Source organism: Pelodiscus sinensis, chromosome 3, assembly GCF_049634645.1.
Source record: "Pelodiscus sinensis isolate JC-2024 chromosome 3, ASM4963464v1, whole genome shotgun sequence".
Taxonomy (NCBI): Eukaryota; Metazoa; Chordata; order Testudines; family Trionychidae; genus Pelodiscus; species Pelodiscus sinensis.
Window position 1 is genome coordinate 120165114 of NC_134713.1, and position 19136 is coordinate 120184249.

Genomic DNA, 19136 nt, shown 5'->3' on the forward strand with positions numbered 1-19136 from the left:
AGTGGGCAGCTGCTCGCCGCCTGGGCGTGCGCTCGTGCCCTCTCGCTCGCTGCTCTGGGCCTACGGCAGCCTTTTGTCCGCCGTTCTCTTCGGTGCTGCTGGGAGAAAGAAGCCCGGGCGGGCAGCACCCTCGGTCCTGGCGCCGGCCCCCCCCGCGCCTCACCTGCAGGCGTGGGCCAGTGGCGCAACGGATAACGCGCCTGACTACGGATCAGGAGATTGCAGGTTCGACTCCTGCCTGGCTTGTGGTGACGGCACCTTCCGGGATGCGGGTGCTTTTTTTTTTTCTTTCCCTTTCCCTTTCCCTTTCCTCCCCTTCTTTGTTCTCCTTCCCCCGGCGGCCAGGAAAAGCGCGTGCCCCACGGGGCCAAGAGGAACACTGGCCGCGGCTTTCAGCGCCGCTCCATTGCCGTGACCGGGCCTCCTCGCCCGCCAAACTTTTCGCCCGCCTGACCCCGATGTGATTTGAACACATAGCCTTCTGATCTGGAGTCAGACGCGCTGCCGTTGCGCCACGAGGCCAGCCGGCAGGCCCTGCAGCTCTTGGTGCTGCGAGGGCGGGCAGCGGGGCCGGGAAGGAGCCGCGGCGGAAAAAGAAGGGGCTGCATTGGCCGTGAATCGAACACGGGCCTCCCGCGTGGCGGGCGAGAATTCTACCACTGAACCACCAATGCCTTGCTGGGAGGAACCGGCCTTCGAGCGGAGCCTGTGCTCTCGGCCGTGCGGCCACCTGCCAGGGCCCGAGGCGGCGGCGGCCTGCCAGCCAAAGGGGGCCTCTCCGGCAGGCCCCTCAGTGGCCGTGTCGGGCCCTGGGTTTCTGTAGTGTAGTGGTTATCACGTTCGCTTCACACGCGAAAGGTCCCTGGTTCGAAACCAGGCAGAAACAGGCCTCCTTTTGCCGTGGGGCCTGGAAAAACGCAGGCTTGCACAAGTGGGCAGCTGCTCGCCGCCTGGGCGTGCGCTCGTGCCCTCTCGCTCGCTGCTCTGGGCCTACGGCAGCCTTTTGTCCGCCGTTCTCTTCGGTGCTGCTGGGAGAAAGAAGCCCGGGCGGGCAGCACCCTCGGTCCTGGCGCCGGCCCCCCCCCCGCGCCTCACCTGGAGGCGTGGGCCAGTGGCGCAACGGATAACGCGCCTGACTACGGATCAGGAGATTGCAGGTTCGACTCCTGCCTGGCTTGTGGTGACGGCACCTTCCGGGATGCGGGTGCTTTTTTTTTTTCTTTCCCTTTCCCTTTCCCTTTCCTCCCCTTCTTTGTTCTCCTTCCCCCGGCGGCCAGGAAAAGCGCGTGCCCCACGGGGCCAAGAGGAACACTGGCCGCGGCTTTCAGCGCCGCTCCATTGCCGTGACCGGGCCTCCTCGCCCGCCAAACTTTTCGCCCGCCTGACCCCGATGTGATTTGAACACATAGCCTTCTGATCTGGAGTCAGACGCGCTGCCGTTGCGCCACGAGGCCAGCCGGCAGGCCCTGCAGCTCTTGGTGCTGCGAGGGCGGGCAGCGGGGCCGGGAAGGAGCCGCGGCGGAAAAAGAAGGGGCTGCATTGGCCGTGAATCGAACACGGGCCTCCCGCGTGGCGGGCGAGAATTCTACCACTGAACCACCAATGCCTTGCTGGGAGGAACCGGCCTTCGAGCGGAGCCTGTGCTCTCGGCCGTGCGGCCACCTGCCAGGGCCCGAGGCGGCGGCGGCCTGCCAGCCAAAGGGGGCCTCTCCGGCAGGCCCCTCAGTGGCCGTGTCGGGCCCTGGGTTTCTGTAGTGTAGTGGTTATCACGTTCGCTTCACACGCGAAAGGTCCCTGGTTCGAAACCAGGCAGAAACAGGCCTCCTTTTGCCGTGGGGCCTGGAAAAACGCAGGCTTGCACAAGTGGGCAGCTGCTCGCCGCCTGGGCGTGCGCTCGTGCCCTCTCGCTCGCTGCTCTGGGCCTACGGCAGCCTTTTGTCCGCCGTTCTCTTCGGTGCTGCTGGGAGAAAGAAGCCCGGGCGGGCAGCACCCTCGGTCCTGGCGCCGGCCCCCCCCCGCGCCTCACCTGGAGGCGTGGGCCAGTGGCGCAACGGATAACGCGCCTGACTACGGATCAGGAGATTGCAGGTTCGACTCCTGCCTGGCTTGTGGTGACGGCACCTTCCGGGATGCGGGTGCTTTTTTTTTTTCTTTCCCTTTCCCTTTCCCTTTCCCTTTCCCTTTCCTCCCCTTCTTTGTTCTCCTTCCCCCGGCGGCCAGGAAAAGCGCGTGCCCCACGGGGCCAAGAGGAACACTGGCCGCGGCTTTCAGCGCCGCTCCATTGCCGTGACCGGGCCTCCTCGCCCGCCAAACTTTTCGCCCGCCTGACCCCGATGTGATTTGAACACATAGCCTTCTGATCTGGAGTCAGACGCGCTGCCGTTGCGCCACGAGGCCAGCCGGCAGGCCCTGCAGCTCTTGGTGCTGCGAGGGCGGGCAGCGGGGCCGGGAAGGAGCCGCGGCGGAAAAAGAAGGGGCTGCATTGGCCGTGAATCGAACACGGGCCTCCCGCGTGGCGGGCGAGAATTCTACCACTGAACCACCAATGCCTTGCTGGGAGGAACCGGCCTTCGAGCGGAGCCTGTGCTCTCGGCCGTGCGGCCACCTGCCAGGGCCCGAGGCGGCGGCGGCCTGCCAGCCAAAGGGGGCCTCTCCGGCAGGCCCCTCAGTGGCCGTGTCGGGCCCTGGGTTTCTGTAGTGTAGTGGTTATCACGTTCGCTTCACACGCGAAAGGTCCCTGGTTCGAAACCAGGCAGAAACAGGCCTCCTTTTGCCGTGGGGCCTGGAAAAACGCAGGCTTGCACAAGTGGGCAGCTGCTCGCCGCCTGGGCGTGCGCTCGTGCCCTCTCGCTCGCTGCTCTGGGCCTACGGCAGCCTTTTGTCCGCCGTTCTCTTCGGTGCTGCTGGGAGAAAGAAGCCCGGGCGGGCAGCACCCTCGGTCCTGGCGCCGGCCCCCCCCGCGCCTCACCTGGAGGCGTGGGCCAGTGGCGCAACGGATAACGCGCCTGACTACGGATCAGGAGATTGCAGGTTCGACTCCTGCCTGGCTTGTGGTGACGGCACCTTCCGGGATGCGGGTGCTTTTTTTTTTTCTTTCCCTTTCCCTTTCCCTTTCCCTTTCCCTTTCCTCCCCTTCTTTGTTCTCCTTCCCCCGGCGGCCAGGAAAAGCGCGTGCCCCACGGGGCCAAGAGGAACACTGGCCGCGGCTTTCAGCGCCGCTCCATTGCCGTGACCGGGCCTCCTCGCCCGCCAAACTTTTCGCCCGCCTGACCCCGATGTGATTTGAACACATAGCCTTCTGATCTGGAGTCAGACGCGCTGCCGTTGCGCCACGAGGCCAGCCGGCAGGCCCTGCAGCTCTTGGTGCTGCGAGGGCGGGCAGCGGGGCCGGGAAGGAGCCGCGGCGGAAAAAGAAGGGGCTGCATTGGCCGTGAATCGAACACGGGCCTCCCGCGTGGCGGGCGAGAATTCTACCACTGAACCACCAATGCCTTGCTGGGAGGAACCGGCCTTCGAGCGGAGCCTGTGCTCTCGGCCGTGCGGCCACCTGCCAGGGCCCGAGGCGGCGGCGGCCTGCCAGCCAAAGGGGGCCTCTCCGGCAGGCCCCTCAGTGGCCGTGTTGGGCCCTGGGTTTCTGTAGTGTAGTGGTTATCACGTTCGCTTCACACGCGAAAGGTCCCTGGTTCGAAACCAGGCAGAAACAGGCCTCCTTTTGCCGTGGGGCCTGGAAAAACGCAGGCTTGCACAAGTGGGCAGCTGCTCGCCGCCTGGGCGTGCGCTCGTGCCCTCTCGCTCGCTGCTCTGGGCCTACGGCAGCCTTTTGTCCGCCGTTCTCTTCGGTGCTGCTGGGAGAAAGAAGCCCGGGCGGGCAGCACCCTCGGTCCTGGCGCCGGCCCCCCCCCGCGCCTCACCTGGAGGCGTGGGCCAGTGGCGCAACGGATAACGTGCCTGACTACGGATCAGGAGATTGCAGGTTCGACTCCTGCCTGGCTTGTGGTGACGGCACCTTCCGGGATGCGGGTGCTTTTTTTTTTTCTTTCCCTTTCCCTTTCCCTTTCCCTTTCCCTTTCCTCCCCTTCTTTGTTCTCCTTCCCCCGGCGGCCAGGAAAAGCGCGTGCCCCACGGGGCCAAGAGGAACACTGGCCGCGGCTTTCAGCGCCGCTCCATTGCCGTGACCGGGCCTCCTCGCCCGCCAAACTTTTCGCCCGCCTGACCCCGATGTGATTTGAACACATAGCCTTCTGATCTGGAGTCAGACGCGCTGCCGTTGCGCCACGAGGCCAGCCGGCAGGCCCTGCAGCTCTTGGTGCTGCGAGGGCGGGCAGCGGGGCCGGGAAGGAGCCGCGGCGGAAAAAGAAGGGGCTGCATTGGCCGTGAATCGAACACGGGCCTCCCGCGTGGCGGGCGAGAATTCTACCACTGAACCACCAATGCCTTGCTGGGAGGAACCGGCCTTCGAGCGGAGCCTGTGCTCTCGGCCGTGCGGCCACCTGCCAGGGCCCGAGGCGGCGGCGGCCTGCCAGCCAAAGGGGGCCTCTCCGGCAGGCCCCTCAGTGGCCGTGTTGGGCCCTGGGTTTCTGTAGTGTAGTGGTTATCACGTTCGCTTCACACGCGAAAGGTCCCTGGTTCGAAACCAGGCAGAAACAGGCCTCCTTTTGCCGTGGGGCCTGGAAAAACGCAGGCTTGCACAAGTGGGCAGCTGCTCGCCGCCTGGGCGTGCGCTCGTGCCCTCTCGCTCGCTGCTCTGGGCCTACGGCAGCCTTTTGTCCGCCGTTCTCTTCGGTGCTGCTGGGAGAAAGAAGCCCGGGCGGGCAGCACCCTCGGTCCTGGCGCCGGCCCCCCCCCGCGCCTCACCTGGAGGCGTGGGCCAGTGGCGCAACGGATAACGTGCCTGACTACGGATCAGGAGATTGCAGGTTCGACTCCTGCCTGGCTTGTGGTGACGGCACCTTCCGGGATGCGGGTGCTTTTTTTTTTTCTTTCCCTTTCCCTTTCCCTTTCCCTTTCCCTTTCCCTTTCCCTTTCCTCCCCTTCTTTGTTCTCCTTCCCCCGGCGGCCAGGAAAAGCGCGTGCCCCACGGGGCCAAGAGGAACACTGGCCGCGGCTTTCAGCGCCGCTCCATTGCCGTGACCGGGCCTCCTCGCCCGCCAAACTTTTCGCCCGCCTGACCCCGATGTGATTTGAACACATAGCCTTCTGATCTGGAGTCAGACGCGCTGCCGTTGCGCCACGAGGCCAGCCGGCAGGCCCTGCAGCTCTTGGTGCTGCGAGGGCGGGCAGCGGGGCCGGGAAGGAGCCGCGGCGGAAAAAGAAGGGGCTGCATTGGCCGTGAATCGAACACGGGCCTCCCGCGTGGCGGGCGAGAATTCTACCACTGAACCACCAATGCCTTGCTGGGAGGAACCGGCCTTCGAGCGGAGCCTGTGCTCTCGGCCGTGCGGCCACCTGCCAGGGCCCGAGGCGGCGGCGGCCTGCCAGCCAAAGGGGGCCTCTCCGGCAGGCCCCTCAGTGGCCGTGTCGGGCCCTGGGTTTCTGTAGTGTAGTGGTTATCACGTTCGCTTCACACGCGAAAGGTCCCTGGTTCGAAACCAGGCAGAAACAGGCCTCCTTTTGCCGTGGGGCCTGGAAAAACGCAGGCTTGCACAAGTGGGCAGCTGCTCGCCGCCTGGGCGTGCGCTCGTGCCCTCTCGCTCGCTGCTCTGGGCCTACGGCAGCCTTTTGTCCGCCGTTCTCTTCGGTGCTGCTGGGAGAAAGAAGCCCGGGCGGGCAGCACCCTCGGTCCTGGCGCCGGCCCCCCCCCGCGCCTCACCTGGAGGCGTGGGCCAGTGGCGCAACGGATAACGCGCCTGACTACGGATCAGGAGATTGCAGGTTCGACTCCTGCCTGGCTTGTGGTGACGGCACCTTCCGGGATGCGGGTGCTTTTTTTTTTTCTTTCCCTTTCCCTTTCCCTTTCCCTTTCCCTTTCCCTTTCCTCCCCTTCTTTGTTCTCCTTCCCCCGGCGGCCAGGAAAAGCGCGTGCCCCACGGGGCCAAGAGGAACACTGGCCGCGGCTTTCAGCGCCGCTCCATTGCCGTGACCGGGCCTCCTCGCCCGCCAAACTTTTCGCCCGCCTGACCCCGATGTGATTTGAACACATAGCCTTCTGATCTGGAGTCAGACGCGCTGCCGTTGCGCCACGAGGCCAGCCGGCAGGCCCTGCAGCTCTTGGTGCTGCGAGGGTGGGCAGCGGGGCCGGGAAGGAGCCGCGGCGGAAAAAGAAGGGGCTGCATTGGCCGTGAATCGAACACGGGCCTCCCGCGTGGCGGGCGAGAATTCTACCACTGAACCACCAATGCCTTGCTGGGAGGAACCGGCCTTCGAGCGGAGCCTGTGCTCTCGGCCGTGCGGCCACCTGCCAGGGCCCGAGGCGGCGGCGGCCTGCCAGCCAAAGGGGGCCTCTCCGGCAGGCCCCTCAGTGGCCGTGTCGGGCCCTGGGTTTCTGTAGTGTAGTGGTTATCACGTTCGCTTCACACGCGAAAGGTCCCTGGTTCGAAACCAGGCAGAAACAGGCCTCCTTTTGCCGTGGGGCCTGGAAAAACGCAGGCTTGCACAAGTGGGCAGCTGCTCGCCGCCTGGGCGTGCGCTCGTGCCCTCTCGCTCGCTGCTCTGGGCCTACGGCAGCCTTTTGTCCGCCGTTCTCTTCGGTGCTGCTGGGAGAAAGAAGCCCGGGCGGGCAGCACCCTCGGTCCTGGCGCCGGCCCCCCCCGCGCCTCACCTGGAGGCGTGGGCCAGTGGCGCAACGGATAACGCGCCTGACTACGGATCAGGAGATTGCAGGTTCGACTCCTGCCTGGCTTGTGGTGACGGCACCTTCCGGGATGCGGGTGCTTTTTTTTTTTCTTTCCCTTTCCCTTTCCCTTTCCCTTTCCCTTTCCTCCCCTTCTTTGTTCTCCTTCCCCCGGCGGCCAGGAAAAGCGCGTGCCCCACGGGGCCAAGAGGAACACTGGCCGCGGCTTTCAGCGCCGCTCCATTGCCGTGACCGGGCCTCCTCGCCCGCCAAACTTTTCGCCCGCCTGACCCCGATGTGATTTGAACACATAGCCTTCTGATCTGGAGTCAGACGCGCTGCCGTTGCGCCACGAGGCCAGCCGGCAGGCCCTGCAGCTCTTGGTGCTGCGAGGGCGGGCAGCGGGGCCGGGAAGGAGCCGCGGCGGAAAAAGAAGGGGCTGCATTGGCCGTGAATCGAACACGGGCCTCCCGCGTGGCGGGCGAGAATTCTACCACTGAACCACCAATGCCTTGCTGGGAGGAACCGGCCTTCGAGCGGAGCCTGTGCTCTCGGCCGTGCGGCCACCTGCCAGGGCCCGAGGCGGCGGCGGCCTGCCAGCCAAAGGGGGCCTCTCCGGCAGGCCCCTCAGTGGCCGTGTCGGGCCCTGGGTTTCTGTAGTGTAGTGGTTATCACGTTCGCTTCACACGCGAAAGGTCCCTGGTTCGAAACCAGGCAGAAACAGGCCTCCTTTTGCCGTGGGGCCTGGAAAAACGCAGGCTTGCACAAGTGGGCAGCTGCTCGCCGCCTGGGCGTGCGCTCGTGCCCTCTCGCTCGCTGCTCTGGGCCTACGGCAGCCTTTTGTCCGCCGTTCTCTTCGGTGCTGCTGGGAGAAAGAAGCCCGGGCGGGCAGCACCCTCGGTCCTGGCGCCGGCCCCCCCCCGCGCCTCACCTGGAGGCGTGGGCCAGTGGCGCAACGGATAACGTGCCTGACTACGGATCAGGAGATTGCAGGTTCGACTCCTGCCTGGCTTGTGGTGACGGCACCTTCCGGGATGCGGGTGCTTTTTTTTTTTCTTTCCCTTTCCCTTTCCCTTTCCCTTTCCCTTTCCCTTTCCTCCCCTTCTTTGTTCTCCTTCCCCCGGCGGCCAGGAAAAGCGCGTGCCCCACGGGGCCAAGAGGAACACTGGCCGCGGCTTTCAGCGCCGCTCCATTGCCGTGACCGGGCCTCCTCGCCCGCCAAACTTTTCGCCCGCCTGACCCCGATGTGATTTGAACACATAGCCTTCTGATCTGGAGTCAGACGCGCTGCCGTTGCGCCACGAGGCCAGCCGGCAGGCCCTGCAGCTCTTGGTGCTGCGAGGGCGGGCAGCGGGGCCGGGAAGGAGCCGCGGCGGAAAAAGAAGGGGCTGCATTGGCCGTGAATCGAACACGGGCCTCCCGCGTGGCGGGCGAGAATTCTACCACTGAACCACCAATGCCTTGCTGGGAGGAACCGGCCTTCGAGCGGAGCCTGTGCTCTCGGCCGTGCGGCCACCTGCCAGGGCCCGAGGCGGCGGCGGCCTGCCAGCCAAAGGGGGCCTCTCCGGCAGGCCCCTCAGTGGCCGTGTCGGGCCCTGGGTTTCTGTAGTGTAGTGGTTATCATGTTCGCTTCACACGCGAAAGGTCCCTGGTTCGAAACCAGGCAGAAACAGGCCTCCTTTTGCCGTGGGGCCTGGAAAAACGCAGGCTTGCACAAGTGGGCAGCTGCTCGCCGCCTGGGCGTGCGCTCGTGCCCTCTCGCTCGCTGCTCTGGGCCTACGGCAGCCTTTTGTCCGCCGTTCTCTTCGGTGCTGCTGGGAGAAAGAAGCCCGGGCGGGCAGCACCCTCGGTCCTGGCGCCGGCCCCCCCCGCGCCTCACCTGCAGGCGTGGGCCAGTGGCGCAACGGATAACGCGCCTGACTACGGATCAGGAGATTGCAGGTTCGACTCCTGCCTGGCTTGTGGTGACGGCACCTTCCGGGATGCGGGTGCTTTTTTTTTTTCTTTCCCTTTCCCTTTCCCTTTCCTCCCCTTCTTTGTTCTCCTTCCCCCGGCGGCCAGGAAAAGCGCGTGCCCCACGGGGCCAAGAGGAACACTGGCCGCGGCTTTCAGCGCCGCTCCATTGCCGTGACCGGGCCTCCTCGCCCGCCAAACTTTTCGCCCGCCTGACCCCGATGTGATTTGAACACATAGCCTTCTGATCTGGAGTCAGACGCGCTGCCGTTGCGCCACGAGGCCAGCCGGCAGGCCCTGCAGCTCTTGGTGCTGCGAGGGCGGGCAGCGGGGCCGGGAAGGAGCCGCGGCGGAAAAAGAAGGGGCTGCATTGGCCGTGAATCGAACACGGGCCTCCCGCGTGGCGGGCGAGAATTCTACCACTGAACCACCAATGCCTTGCTGGGAGGAACCGGCCTTCGAGCGGAGCCTGTGCTCTCGGCCGTGCGGCCACCTGCCAGGGCCCGAGGCGGCGGCGGCCTGCCAGCCAAAGGGGGCCTCTCCGGCAGGCCCCTCAGTGGCCGTGTCGGGCCCTGGGTTTCTGTAGTGTAGTGGTTATCACGTTCGCTTCACACGCGAAAGGTCCCTGGTTCGAAACCAGGCAGAAACAGGCCTCCTTTTGCCGTGGGGCCTGGAAAAACGCAGGCTTGCACAAGTGGGCAGCTGCTCGCCGCCTGGGCGTGCGCTCGTGCCCTCTCGCTCGCTGCTCTGGGCCTACGGCAGCCTTTTGTCCGCCGTTCTCTTCGGTGCTGCTGGGAGAAAGAAGCCCGGGCGGGCAGCACCCTCGGTCCTGGCGCCGGCCCCCCCCCCCGCGCCTCACCTGGAGGCGTGGGCCAGTGGCGCAACGGATAACGCGCCTGACTACGGATCAGGAGATTGCAGGTTCGACTCCTGCCTGGCTTGTGGTGACGGCACCTTCCGGGATGCGGGTGCTTTTTTTTTTTCTTTCCCTTTCCCTTTCCCTTTCCTCCCCTTCTTTGTTCTCCTTCCCCCGGCGGCCAGGAAAAGCGCGTGCCCCACGGGGCCAAGAGGAACACTGGCCGCGGCTTTCAGCGCCGCTCCATTGCCGTGACCGGGCCTCCTCGCCCGCCAAACTTTTCGCCCGCCTGACCCCGATGTGATTTGAACACATAGCCTTCTGATCTGGAGTCAGACGCGCTGCCGTTGCGCCACGAGGCCAGCCGGCAGGCCCTGCAGCTCTTGGTGCTGCGAGGGCGGGCAGCGGGGCCGGGAAGGAGCCGCGGCGGAAAAAGAAGGGGCTGCATTGGCCGTGAATCGAACACGGGCCTCCCGCGTGGCGGGCGAGAATTCTACCACTGAACCACCAATGCCTTGCTGGGAGGAACCGGCCTTCGAGCGGAGCCTGTGCTCTCGGCCGTGCGGCCACCTGCCAGGGCCCGAGGCGGCGGCGGCCTGCCAGCCAAAGGGGGCCTCTCCGGCAGGCCCCTCAGTGGCCGTGTCGGGCCCTGGGTTTCTGTAGTGTAGTGGTTATCACGTTCGCTTCACACGCGAAAGGTCCCTGGTTCGAAACCAGGCAGAAACAGGCCTCCTTTTGCCGTGGGGCCTGGAAAAACGCAGGCTTGCACAAGTGGGCAGCTGCTCGCCGCCTGGGCGTGCGCTCGTGCCCTCTCGCTCGCTGCTCTGGGCCTACGGCAGCCTTTTGTCCGCCGTTCTCTTCGGTGCTGCTGGGAGAAAGAAGCCCGGGCGGGCAGCACCCTCGGTCCTGGCGCCGGCCCCCCCCCCGCGCCTCACCTGGAGGCGTGGGCCAGTGGCGCAACGGATAACGCGCCTGACTACGGATCAGGAGATTGCAGGTTCGACTCCTGCCTGGCTTGTGGTGACGGCACCTTCCGGGATGCGGGTGCTTTTTTTTTTTCTTTCCCTTTCCCTTTCCCTTTCCCTTTCCCTTTCCCTTTCCTCCCCTTCTTTGTTCTCCTTCCCCCGGCGGCCAGGAAAAGCGTGTGCCCCACGGGGCCAAGAGGAACACTGGCCGCGGCTTTCAGCGCCGCTCCATTGCCGTGACCGGGCCTCCTCGCCCGCCAAACTTTTCGCCCGCCTGACCCCGATGTGATTTGAACACATAGCCTTCTGATCTGGAGTCAGACGCGCTGCCGTTGCGCCACGAGGCCAGCCGGCAGGCCCTGCAGCTCTTGGTGCTGCGAGGGTGGGCAGCGGGGCCGGGAAGGAGCCGCGGCGGAAAAAGAAGGGGCTGCATTGGCCGTGAATCGAACACGGGCCTCCCGCGTGGCGGGCGAGAATTCTACCACTGAACCACCAATGCCTTGCTGGGAGGAACCGGCCTTCGAGCGGAGCCTGTGCTCTCGGCCGTGCGGCCACCTGCCAGGGCCCGAGGCGGCGGCGGCCTGCCAGCCAAAGGGGGCCTCTCCGGCAGGCCCCTCAGTGGCCGTGTCGGGCCCTGGGTTTCTGTAGTGTAGTGGTTATCACGTTCGCTTCACACGCGAAAGGTCCCTGGTTCGAAACCAGGCAGAAACAGGCCTCCTTTTGCCGTGGGGCCTGGAAAAACGCAGGCTTGCACAAGTGGGCAGCTGCTCGCCGCCTGGGCGTGCGCTCGTGCCCTCTCGCTCGCTGCTCTGGGCCTACGGCAGCCTTTTGTCCGCCGTTCTCTTCGGTGCTGCTGGGAGAAAGAAGCCCGGGCGGGCAGCACCCTCGGTCCTGGCGCCGGCCCCCCCCCGCGCCTCACCTGGAGGCGTGGGCCAGTGGCGCAACGGATAACGCGCCTGACTACGGATCAGGAGATTGCAGGTTCGACTCCTGCCTGGCTTGTGGTGACGGCACCTTCCGGGATGCGGGTGCTTTTTTTTTTTCTTTCCCTTTCCCTTTCCCTTTCCCTTTCCCTTTCCTCCCCTTCTTTGTTCTCCTTCCCCCGGCGGCCAGGAAAAGCGCGTGCCCCACGGGGCCAAGAGGAACACTGGCCGCGGCTTTCAGCGCCGCTCCATTGCCGTGACCGGGCCTCCTCGCCCGCCAAACTTTTCGCCCGCCTGACCCCGATGTGATTTGAACACATAGCCTTCTGATCTGGAGTCAGACGCGCTGCCGTTGCGCCACGAGGCCAGCCGGCAGGCCCTGCAGCTCTTGGTGCTGCGAGGGCGGGCAGCGGGGCCGGGAAGGAGCCGCGGCGGAAAAAGAAGGGGCTGCATTGGCCGTGAATCGAACACGGGCCTCCCGCGTGGCGGGCGAGAATTCTACCACTGAACCACCAATGCCTTGCTGGGAGGAACCGGCCTTCGAGCGGAGCCTGTGCTCTCGGCCGTGCGGCCACCTGCCAGGGCCCGAGGCGGCGGCGGCCTGCCAGCCAAAGGGGGCCTCTCCGGCAGGCCCCTCAGTGGCCGTGTTGGGCCCTGGGTTTCTGTAGTGTAGTGGTTATCACGTTCGCTTCACACGCGAAAGGTCCCTGGTTCGAAACCAGGCAGAAACAGGCCTCCTTTTGCCGTGGGGCCTGGAAAAACGCAGGCTTGCACAAGTGGGCAGCTGCTCGCCGCCTGGGCGTGCGCTCGTGCCCTCTCGCTCGCTGCTCTGGGCCTACGGCAGCCTTTTGTCCGCCGTTCTCTTCGGTGCTGCTGGGAGAAAGAAGCCCGGGCGGGCAGCACCCTCGGTCCTGGCGCCGGCCCCCCCCCGCGCCTCACCTGGAGGCGTGGGCCAGTGGCGCAACGGATAACGTGCCTGACTACGGATCAGGAGATTGCAGGTTCGACTCCTGCCTGGCTTGTGGTGACGGCACCTTCCGGGATGCGGGTGCTTTTTTTTTTTCTTTCCCTTTCCCTTTCCCTTTCCCTTTCCCTTTCCCTTTCCCTTTCCTCCCCTTCTTTGTTCTCCTTCCCCCGGCGGCCAGGAAAAGCGCGTGCCCCACGGGGCCAAGAGGAACACTGGCCGCGGCTTTCAGCGCCGCTCCATTGCCGTGACCGGGCCTCCTCGCCCGCCAAACTTTTCGCCCGCCTGACCCCGATGTGATTTGAACACATAGCCTTCTGATCTGGAGTCAGACGCGCTGCCGTTGCGCCACGAGGCCAGCCGGCAGGCCCTGCAGCTCTTGGTGCTGCGAGGGCGGGCAGCGGGGCCGGGAAGGAGCCGCGGCGGAAAAAGAAGGGGCTGCATTGGCCGTGAATCGAACACGGGCCTCCCGCGTGGCGGGCGAGAATTCTACCACTGAACCACCAATGCCTTGCTGGGAGGAACCGGCCTTCGAGCGGAGCCTGTGCTCTCGGCCGTGCGGCCACCTGCCAGGGCCCGAGGCGGCGGCGGCCTGCCAGCCAAAGGGGGCCTCTCCGGCAGGCCCCTCAGTGGCCGTGTCGGGCCCTGGGTTTCTGTAGTGTAGTGGTTATCATGTTCGCTTCACACGCGAAAGGTCCCTGGTTCGAAACCAGGCAGAAACAGGCCTCCTTTTGCCGTGGGGCCTGGAAAAACGCAGGCTTGCACAAGTGGGCAGCTGCTCGCCGCCTGGGCGTGCGCTCGTGCCCTCTCGCTCGCTGCTCTGGGCCTACGGCAGCCTTTTGTCCGCCGTTCTCTTCGGTGCTGCTGGGAGAAAGAAGCCCGGGCGGGCAGCACCCTCGGTCCTGGCGCCGGCCCCCCCCGCGCCTCACCTGCAGGCGTGGGCCAGTGGCGCAACGGATAACGCGCCTGACTACGGATCAGGAGATTGCAGGTTCGACTCCTGCCTGGCTTGTGGTGACGGCACCTTCCGGGATGCGGGTGCTTTTTTTTTTTCTTTCCCTTTCCCTTTCCCTTTCCTCCCCTTCTTTGTTCTCCTTCCCCCGGCGGCCAGGAAAAGCGCGTGCCCCACGGGGCCAAGAGGAACACTGGCCGCGGCTTTCAGCGCCGCTCCATTGCCGTGACCGGGCCTCCTCGCCCGCCAAACTTTTCGCCCGCCTGACCCCGATGTGATTTGAACACATAGCCTTCTGATCTGGAGTCAGACGCGCTGCCGTTGCGCTACGAGGCCAGCCGGCAGGCCCTGCAGCTCTTGGTGCTGCGAGGGCGGGCAGCGGGGCCGGGAAGGAGCCGCGGCGGAAAAAGAAGGGGCTGCATTGGCCGTGAATCGAACACGGGCCTCCCGCGTGGCGGGCGAGAATTCTACCACTGAACCACCAATGCCTTGCTGGGAGGAACCGGCCTTCGAGCGGAGCCTGTGCTCTCGGCCGTGCGGCCACCTGCCAGGGCCCGAGGCGGCGGCGGCCTGCCAGCCAAAGGGGGCCTCTCCGGCAGGCCCCTCAGTGGCCGTGTCGGGCCCTGGGTTTCTGTAGTGTAGTGGTTATCACGTTCGCTTCACACGCGAAAGGTCCCTGGTTCGAAACCAGGCAGAAACAGGCCTCCTTTTGCCGTGGGGCCTGGAAAAACGCAGGCTTGCACAAGTGGGCAGCTGCTCGCCGCCTGGGCGTGCGCTCGTGCCCTCTCGCTCGCTGCTCTGGGCCTACGGCAGCCTTTTGTCCGCCGTTCTCTTCGGTGCTGCTGGGAGAAAGAAGCCCGGGCGGGCAGCACCCTCGGTCCTGGCGCCGGCCCCCCCCCCGCGCCTCACCTGGAGGCGTGGGCCAGTGGCGCAACGGATAACGCGCCTGACTACGGATCAGGAGATTGCAGGTTCGACTCCTGCCTGGCTTGTGGTGACGGCACCTTCCGGGATGCGGGTGCTTTTTTTTTTTCTTTCCCTTTCCCTTTCCCTTTCCTCCCCTTCTTTGTTCTCCTTCCCCCGGCGGCCAGGAAAAGCGCGTGCCCCACGGGGCCAAGAGGAACACTGGCCGCGGCTTTCAGCGCCGCTCCATTGCCGTGACCGGGCCTCCTCGCCCGCCAAACTTTTCGCCCGCCTGACCCCGATGTGATTTGAACACATAGCCTTCTGATCTGGAGTCAGACGCGCTGCCGTTGCGCCACGAGGCCAGCCGGCAGGCCCTGCAGCTCTTGGTGCTGCGAGGGCGGGCAGCGGGGCCGGGAAGGAGCCGCGGCGGAAAAAGAAGGGGCTGCATTGGCCGTGAATCGAACACGGGCCTCCCGCGTGGCGGGCGAGAATTCTACCACTGAACCACCAATGCCTTGCTGGGAGGAACCGGCCTTCGAGCGGAGCCTGTGCTCTCGGCCGTGCGGCCACCTGCCAGGGCCCGAGGCGGCGGCGGCCTGCCAGCCAAAGGGGGCCTCTCCGGCAGGCCCCTCAGTGGCCGTGTCGGGCCCTGGGTTTCTGTAGTGTAGTGGTTATCACGTTCGCTTCACACGCGAAAGGTCCCTGGTTCGAAACCAGGCAGAAACAGGCCTCCTTTTGCCGTGGGGCCTGGAAAAACGCAGGCTTGCACAAGTGGGCAGCTGCTCGCCGCCTGGGCGTGCGCTCGTGCCCTCTCGCTCGCTGCTCTGGGCCTACGGCAGCCTTTTGTCCGCCGTTCTCTTCGGTGCTGCTGGGAGAAAGAAGCCCGGGCGGGCAGCACCCTCGGTCCTGGCGCCGGCCCCCCCCCGCGCCTCACCTGGAGGCGTGGGCCAGTGGCGCAACGGATAACGCGCCTGACTACGGATCAGGAGATTGCAGGTTCGACTCCTGCCTGGCTTGTGGTGACGGCACCTTCCGGGATGCGGGTGCTTTTTTTTTTTCTTTCCCTTTCCCTTTCCCTTTCCCTTTCCCTTTCCTCCCCTTCTTTGTTCTCCTTCCCCCGGCGGCCAGGAAAAGCGCGTGCCCCACGGGGCCAAGAGGAACACTGGCCGCGGCTTTCAGCGCCGCTCCATTGCCGTGACCGGGCCTCCTCGCCCGCCAAACTTTTCGCCCGCCTGACCCCGATGTGATTTGAACACATAGCCTTCTGATCTGGAGTCAGACGCGCTGCCGTTGCGCCACGAGGCCAGCCGGCAGGCCCTGCAGCTCTTGGTGCTGCGAGGGTGGGCAGCGGGGCCGGGAAGGAGCCGCGGCGGAAAAAGAAGGGGCTGCATTGGCCGTGAATCGAACACGGGCCTCCCGCGTGGCGGGCGAGAATTCTACCACTGAACCACCAATGCCTTGCTGGGAGGAACCGGCCTTCGAGCGGAGCCTGTGCTCTCGGCCGTGCGGCCACCTGCCAGGGCCCGAGGCGGCGGCGGCCTGCCAGCCAAAGGGGGCCTCTCCGGCAGGCCCCTCAGTGGCCGTGTCGGGCCCTGGGTTTCTGTAGTGTAGTGGTTATCACGTTCGCTTCACACGCGAAAGGTCCCTGGTTCGAAACCAGGCAGAAACAGGCCTCCTTTTGCCGTGGGGCCTGGAAAAACGCAGGCTTGCACAAGTGGGCAGCTGCTCGCCGCCTGGGCGTGCGCTCGTGCCCTCTCGCTCGCTGCTCTGGGCCTACGGCAGCCTTTTGTCCGCCGTTCTCTTCGGTGCTGCTGGGAGAAAGAAGCCCGGGCGGGCAGCACCCTCGGTCCTGGCGCCGGCCCCCCCCGCGCCTCACCTGGAGGCGTGGGCCAGTGGCGCAACGGATAACGCGCCTGACTACGGATCAGGAGATTGCAGGTTCGACTCCTGCCTGGCTTGTGGTGACGGCACCTTCCGGGATGCGGGTGCTTTTTTTTTTTCTTTCCCTTTCCCTTTCCCTTTCCCTTTCCCTTTCCTCCCCTTCTTTGTTCTCCTTCCCCCGGCGGCCAGGAAAAGCGCGTGCCCCACGGGGCCAAGAGGAACACTGGCCGCGGCTTTCAGCGCCGCTCCATTGCCGTGACCGGGCCTCCTCGCCCGCCAAACTTTTCGCCCGCCTGACCCCGATGTGATTTGAACACATAGCCTTCTGATCTGGAGTCAGACGCGCTGCCGTTGCGCCACGAGGCCAGCCGGCAGGCCCTGCAGCTCTTGGTGCTGCGAGGGCGGGCAGCGGGGCCGGGAAGGAGCCGCGGCGGAAAAAGAAGGGGCTGCATTGGCCGTGAATCGAACACGGGCCTCCCGCGTGGCGGGCGAGAATTCTACCACTGAACCACCAATGCCTTGCTGGGAGGAACCGGCCTTCGAGCGGAGCCTGTGCTCTCGGCCGTGCGGCCACCTGCCAGGGCCCGAGGCGGCGGCGGCCTGCCAGCCAAAGGGGGCCTCTCCGGCAGGCCCCTCAGTGGCCGTGTTGGGCCCTGGGTTTCTGTAGTGTAGTGGTTATCACGTTCGCTTCACACGCGAAAGGTCCCTGGTTCGAAACCAGGCAGAAACAGGCCTCCTTTTGCCGTGGGGCCTGGAAAAACGCAGGCTTGCACAAGTGGGCAGCTGCTCGCCGCCTGGGCGTGCGCTCGTGCCCTCTCGCTCGCTGCTCTGGGCCTACGGCAGCCTTTTGTCCGCCGTTCTCTTCGGTGCTGCTGGGAGAAAGAAGCCCGGGCGGGCAGCACCCTCGGTCCTGGCGCCGGCCCCCCCCCGCGCCTCACCTGGAGGCGTGGGCCAGTGGCGCAACGGATAACGTGCCTGACTACGGATCAGGAGATTGCAGGTTCGACTCCTGCCTGGCTTGTGGTGACGGCACCTTCCGGGATGCGGGTGCTTTTTTTTTTTCTTTCCCTTTCCCTTTCCCTTTCCCTTTCCCTTTCCTCCCCTTCTTTGTTCTCCTTCCCCCGGCGGCCAGGAAAAGCGCGTGCCCCACGGGGCCAAGAGGAACACTGGCCGCGGCTTTCAGCGCCGCTCCATTGCCGTGACCGGGCCTCCTCGCCCGCCAAACTTTTCGCCCGCCTGACCCCGATGTGATTTGAACACATAGCCTTCTGATCTGGAGTCAGACGCGCTGCCGTTGCGCCACGAGGCCAGCCGGCAGGCCCTGCAGCTCTTGGTGCTGCGAGGGCGGGCAGCGGGGCCGGGAAGGAGCCGCGGCGGAAAAAGAAGGGGCTGCATTGGCCGTGAATCGAACACGGGCCTCCCGCGTGGCGGGCGAGAATTCTACCACTGAACCACCAATGCCTTGCTGGGAGGAACCGGCCTTCGAGCGGAGCCTGTGCTCTCGGCCGTGCGGCCACCTGCCAGGGCCCGAGGCGGCGGCGGCCTGCCAGCCAAAGGGGGCCTCTCCGGCAGGCCCCTCAGTGGCCGTGTTGGGCCCTGGGTTTCTGTAGTGTAGTGGTTATCACGTTCGCTTCACACGCGAAAGGTCCCTGGTTCGAAACCAGGCAGAAACAGGCCTCCTTTTGCCGTGGGGCCTGGAAAAACGCAGGCTTGCACAAGTGGGCAGCTGCTCGCCGCCTGGGCGTGCGCTCGTGCCCTCTCGCTCGCTGCTCTGGGCCTACGGCAGCCTTTTGTCCGCCGTTCTCTTCGGTGCTGCTGGGAGAAAGAAGCCCGGGCGGGCAGCACCCTCGGTCCTGGCGCCGGCCCCCCCCCGCGCCTCACCTGGAGGCGTGGGCCAGTGGCGCAACGGATAACGTGCCTGACTACGGATCAGGAGATTGCAGGTTCGACTCCTGCCTGGCTTGTGGTGACGGCACCTTCCGGGATGCGGGTGCTTTTTTTTTTTCTTTCCCTTTCCCTTTCCCTTTCCCTTTCCCTTTCCCTTTCCCTTTCCTCCCCTTCTTTGTTCTCCTTCCCCCGGCGGCCAGGAAAAGCGCGTGCCCCACGGGGCCAAGAGGAACACTGGCCGCGGCTTTCAGCGCCGCTCCATTGCCGTGACCGGGCCTCCTCGCCCGCCAAACTTTTCGCCCGCCTGACCCCGATGTGATTTGAACACATAGCCTTCTGATCTGGAGTCAGACGCGCTGCCGTTGCGCCACGAGGCCAGCCGGCAGGCCCTGCAGCTCTTGGTGCTGCGAGGGCGGGCAGCGGGGCCGGGAAGGAGCCGCGGCGGAAAAAGAAGGGGCTGCATTGGCCGTGAATCGAACACGGGCCTCCCACGTGGCGGGCGAGAATTCTACCACTGAACCACCAATGCCTTGCTGGGAGGAACCGGCCTTCGAGCGGAGCCTGTGCTCTCGGCCGTGCGGCCACCTGCCAGGGCCCGAGGCGGCGGCGGCCTGCCAGCCAAAGGGGGCCTCTCCGGCAGGCCCCTCAGTGGCCGTGTCGGGCCCTGGGTTTCTGTAGTGTAGTGGTTATCATGTTCGCTTCACACGCGAAAGGTCCCTGGTTCGAAACCAGGCAGAAACAGGCCTCCTTTTGCCGTGGGGCCTGGAAAAACGCAGGCTTGCACAAGTGGGCAGCTGCTCGCCGCCTGGGCGTGCGCTCGTGCCCTCTCGCTCGCTGCTCTGGGCCTACGGCAGCCTTTTGTCCGCCGTTCTCTTCGGTGCTGCTGGGAGAAAGAAGCCCGGGCGGGCAGCACCCTCGGTCCTGGCGCCGGCCCCCCCCGCGCCTCACCTGCAGGCGTGGGCCAGTGGCGCAACGGATAACCCGCCTGACTACGGATCAGGAGATTGCAGGTTCGACTCCTGCCTGGCTTGTGGTGACGGCACCTTCCGGGATGCGGGTGCTTTTTTTTTTTCTTTCCCT

The 19136-nt window shown here is 65.7% G+C and overlaps 31 non-coding genes across 31 annotated transcripts; all 31 read left to right on the top strand.

The window, feature by feature from the left end:
• Window positions 1–173: 173 nt before the first annotated feature.
• TRNAR-ACG (transfer RNA arginine (anticodon ACG)) lies at window positions 174–246 on the top strand. Its single transcript has one exon. It is a non-coding gene; the product is annotated as a tRNA-Arg (tRNA).
• A 567-nt stretch (window positions 247–813) lies between these two features.
• TRNAV-CAC (transfer RNA valine (anticodon CAC)) lies at window positions 814–886 on the top strand. The gene has a single exon. It is a non-coding gene; the product is annotated as a tRNA-Val (tRNA).
• A 219-nt stretch (window positions 887–1105) lies between these two features.
• TRNAR-ACG (transfer RNA arginine (anticodon ACG)) lies at window positions 1106–1178 on the top strand. Its single transcript has one exon. It is a non-coding gene; the product is annotated as a tRNA-Arg (tRNA).
• A 567-nt stretch (window positions 1179–1745) lies between these two features.
• Window positions 1746–1818, top strand: TRNAV-CAC (transfer RNA valine (anticodon CAC)). Its single transcript has one exon. It is a non-coding gene; the product is annotated as a tRNA-Val (tRNA).
• Window positions 1819–2036: 218 nt separating this feature from the next.
• TRNAR-ACG (transfer RNA arginine (anticodon ACG)) lies at window positions 2037–2109 on the top strand. The gene has a single exon. It is a non-coding gene; the product is annotated as a tRNA-Arg (tRNA).
• Window positions 2110–2688: 579 nt separating this feature from the next.
• TRNAV-CAC (transfer RNA valine (anticodon CAC)) lies at window positions 2689–2761 on the top strand. Its single transcript has one exon. It is a non-coding gene; the product is annotated as a tRNA-Val (tRNA).
• A 217-nt stretch (window positions 2762–2978) lies between these two features.
• On the top strand, window positions 2979–3051 carry TRNAR-ACG (transfer RNA arginine (anticodon ACG)). Its single transcript has one exon. It is a non-coding gene; the product is annotated as a tRNA-Arg (tRNA).
• A 579-nt stretch (window positions 3052–3630) lies between these two features.
• On the top strand, window positions 3631–3703 carry TRNAV-CAC (transfer RNA valine (anticodon CAC)). The gene has a single exon. It is a non-coding gene; the product is annotated as a tRNA-Val (tRNA).
• Window positions 3704–4573: 870 nt separating this feature from the next.
• On the top strand, window positions 4574–4646 carry TRNAV-CAC (transfer RNA valine (anticodon CAC)). The gene has a single exon. It is a non-coding gene; the product is annotated as a tRNA-Val (tRNA).
• An 882-nt stretch (window positions 4647–5528) lies between these two features.
• On the top strand, window positions 5529–5601 carry TRNAV-CAC (transfer RNA valine (anticodon CAC)). The gene has a single exon. It is a non-coding gene; the product is annotated as a tRNA-Val (tRNA).
• A 218-nt stretch (window positions 5602–5819) lies between these two features.
• Window positions 5820–5892, top strand: TRNAR-ACG (transfer RNA arginine (anticodon ACG)). The gene has a single exon. It is a non-coding gene; the product is annotated as a tRNA-Arg (tRNA).
• Window positions 5893–6477: 585 nt separating this feature from the next.
• TRNAV-CAC (transfer RNA valine (anticodon CAC)) lies at window positions 6478–6550 on the top strand. Its single transcript has one exon. It is a non-coding gene; the product is annotated as a tRNA-Val (tRNA).
• Window positions 6551–6767: 217 nt separating this feature from the next.
• On the top strand, window positions 6768–6840 carry TRNAR-ACG (transfer RNA arginine (anticodon ACG)). The gene has a single exon. It is a non-coding gene; the product is annotated as a tRNA-Arg (tRNA).
• Window positions 6841–7419: 579 nt separating this feature from the next.
• On the top strand, window positions 7420–7492 carry TRNAV-CAC (transfer RNA valine (anticodon CAC)). Its single transcript has one exon. It is a non-coding gene; the product is annotated as a tRNA-Val (tRNA).
• Window positions 7493–8658: 1166 nt separating this feature from the next.
• TRNAR-ACG (transfer RNA arginine (anticodon ACG)) lies at window positions 8659–8731 on the top strand. The gene has a single exon. It is a non-coding gene; the product is annotated as a tRNA-Arg (tRNA).
• A 567-nt stretch (window positions 8732–9298) lies between these two features.
• Window positions 9299–9371, top strand: TRNAV-CAC (transfer RNA valine (anticodon CAC)). The gene has a single exon. It is a non-coding gene; the product is annotated as a tRNA-Val (tRNA).
• Window positions 9372–9591: 220 nt separating this feature from the next.
• On the top strand, window positions 9592–9664 carry TRNAR-ACG (transfer RNA arginine (anticodon ACG)). Its single transcript has one exon. It is a non-coding gene; the product is annotated as a tRNA-Arg (tRNA).
• A 567-nt stretch (window positions 9665–10231) lies between these two features.
• Window positions 10232–10304, top strand: TRNAV-CAC (transfer RNA valine (anticodon CAC)). The gene has a single exon. It is a non-coding gene; the product is annotated as a tRNA-Val (tRNA).
• Window positions 10305–10523: 219 nt separating this feature from the next.
• On the top strand, window positions 10524–10596 carry TRNAR-ACG (transfer RNA arginine (anticodon ACG)). The gene has a single exon. It is a non-coding gene; the product is annotated as a tRNA-Arg (tRNA).
• Window positions 10597–11181: 585 nt separating this feature from the next.
• TRNAV-CAC (transfer RNA valine (anticodon CAC)) lies at window positions 11182–11254 on the top strand. Its single transcript has one exon. It is a non-coding gene; the product is annotated as a tRNA-Val (tRNA).
• Window positions 11255–11472: 218 nt separating this feature from the next.
• Window positions 11473–11545, top strand: TRNAR-ACG (transfer RNA arginine (anticodon ACG)). Its single transcript has one exon. It is a non-coding gene; the product is annotated as a tRNA-Arg (tRNA).
• Window positions 11546–12124: 579 nt separating this feature from the next.
• TRNAV-CAC (transfer RNA valine (anticodon CAC)) lies at window positions 12125–12197 on the top strand. Its single transcript has one exon. It is a non-coding gene; the product is annotated as a tRNA-Val (tRNA).
• Window positions 12198–13369: 1172 nt separating this feature from the next.
• On the top strand, window positions 13370–13442 carry TRNAR-ACG (transfer RNA arginine (anticodon ACG)). The gene has a single exon. It is a non-coding gene; the product is annotated as a tRNA-Arg (tRNA).
• Window positions 13443–14009: 567 nt separating this feature from the next.
• TRNAV-CAC (transfer RNA valine (anticodon CAC)) lies at window positions 14010–14082 on the top strand. The gene has a single exon. It is a non-coding gene; the product is annotated as a tRNA-Val (tRNA).
• Window positions 14083–14301: 219 nt separating this feature from the next.
• On the top strand, window positions 14302–14374 carry TRNAR-ACG (transfer RNA arginine (anticodon ACG)). The gene has a single exon. It is a non-coding gene; the product is annotated as a tRNA-Arg (tRNA).
• Window positions 14375–14941: 567 nt separating this feature from the next.
• Window positions 14942–15014, top strand: TRNAV-CAC (transfer RNA valine (anticodon CAC)). The gene has a single exon. It is a non-coding gene; the product is annotated as a tRNA-Val (tRNA).
• A 218-nt stretch (window positions 15015–15232) lies between these two features.
• On the top strand, window positions 15233–15305 carry TRNAR-ACG (transfer RNA arginine (anticodon ACG)). The gene has a single exon. It is a non-coding gene; the product is annotated as a tRNA-Arg (tRNA).
• Window positions 15306–15884: 579 nt separating this feature from the next.
• On the top strand, window positions 15885–15957 carry TRNAV-CAC (transfer RNA valine (anticodon CAC)). Its single transcript has one exon. It is a non-coding gene; the product is annotated as a tRNA-Val (tRNA).
• Window positions 15958–16174: 217 nt separating this feature from the next.
• TRNAR-ACG (transfer RNA arginine (anticodon ACG)) lies at window positions 16175–16247 on the top strand. The gene has a single exon. It is a non-coding gene; the product is annotated as a tRNA-Arg (tRNA).
• A 579-nt stretch (window positions 16248–16826) lies between these two features.
• Window positions 16827–16899, top strand: TRNAV-CAC (transfer RNA valine (anticodon CAC)). The gene has a single exon. It is a non-coding gene; the product is annotated as a tRNA-Val (tRNA).
• An 870-nt stretch (window positions 16900–17769) lies between these two features.
• TRNAV-CAC (transfer RNA valine (anticodon CAC)) lies at window positions 17770–17842 on the top strand. The gene has a single exon. It is a non-coding gene; the product is annotated as a tRNA-Val (tRNA).
• Window positions 17843–19136: the final 1294 nt, after the last annotated feature.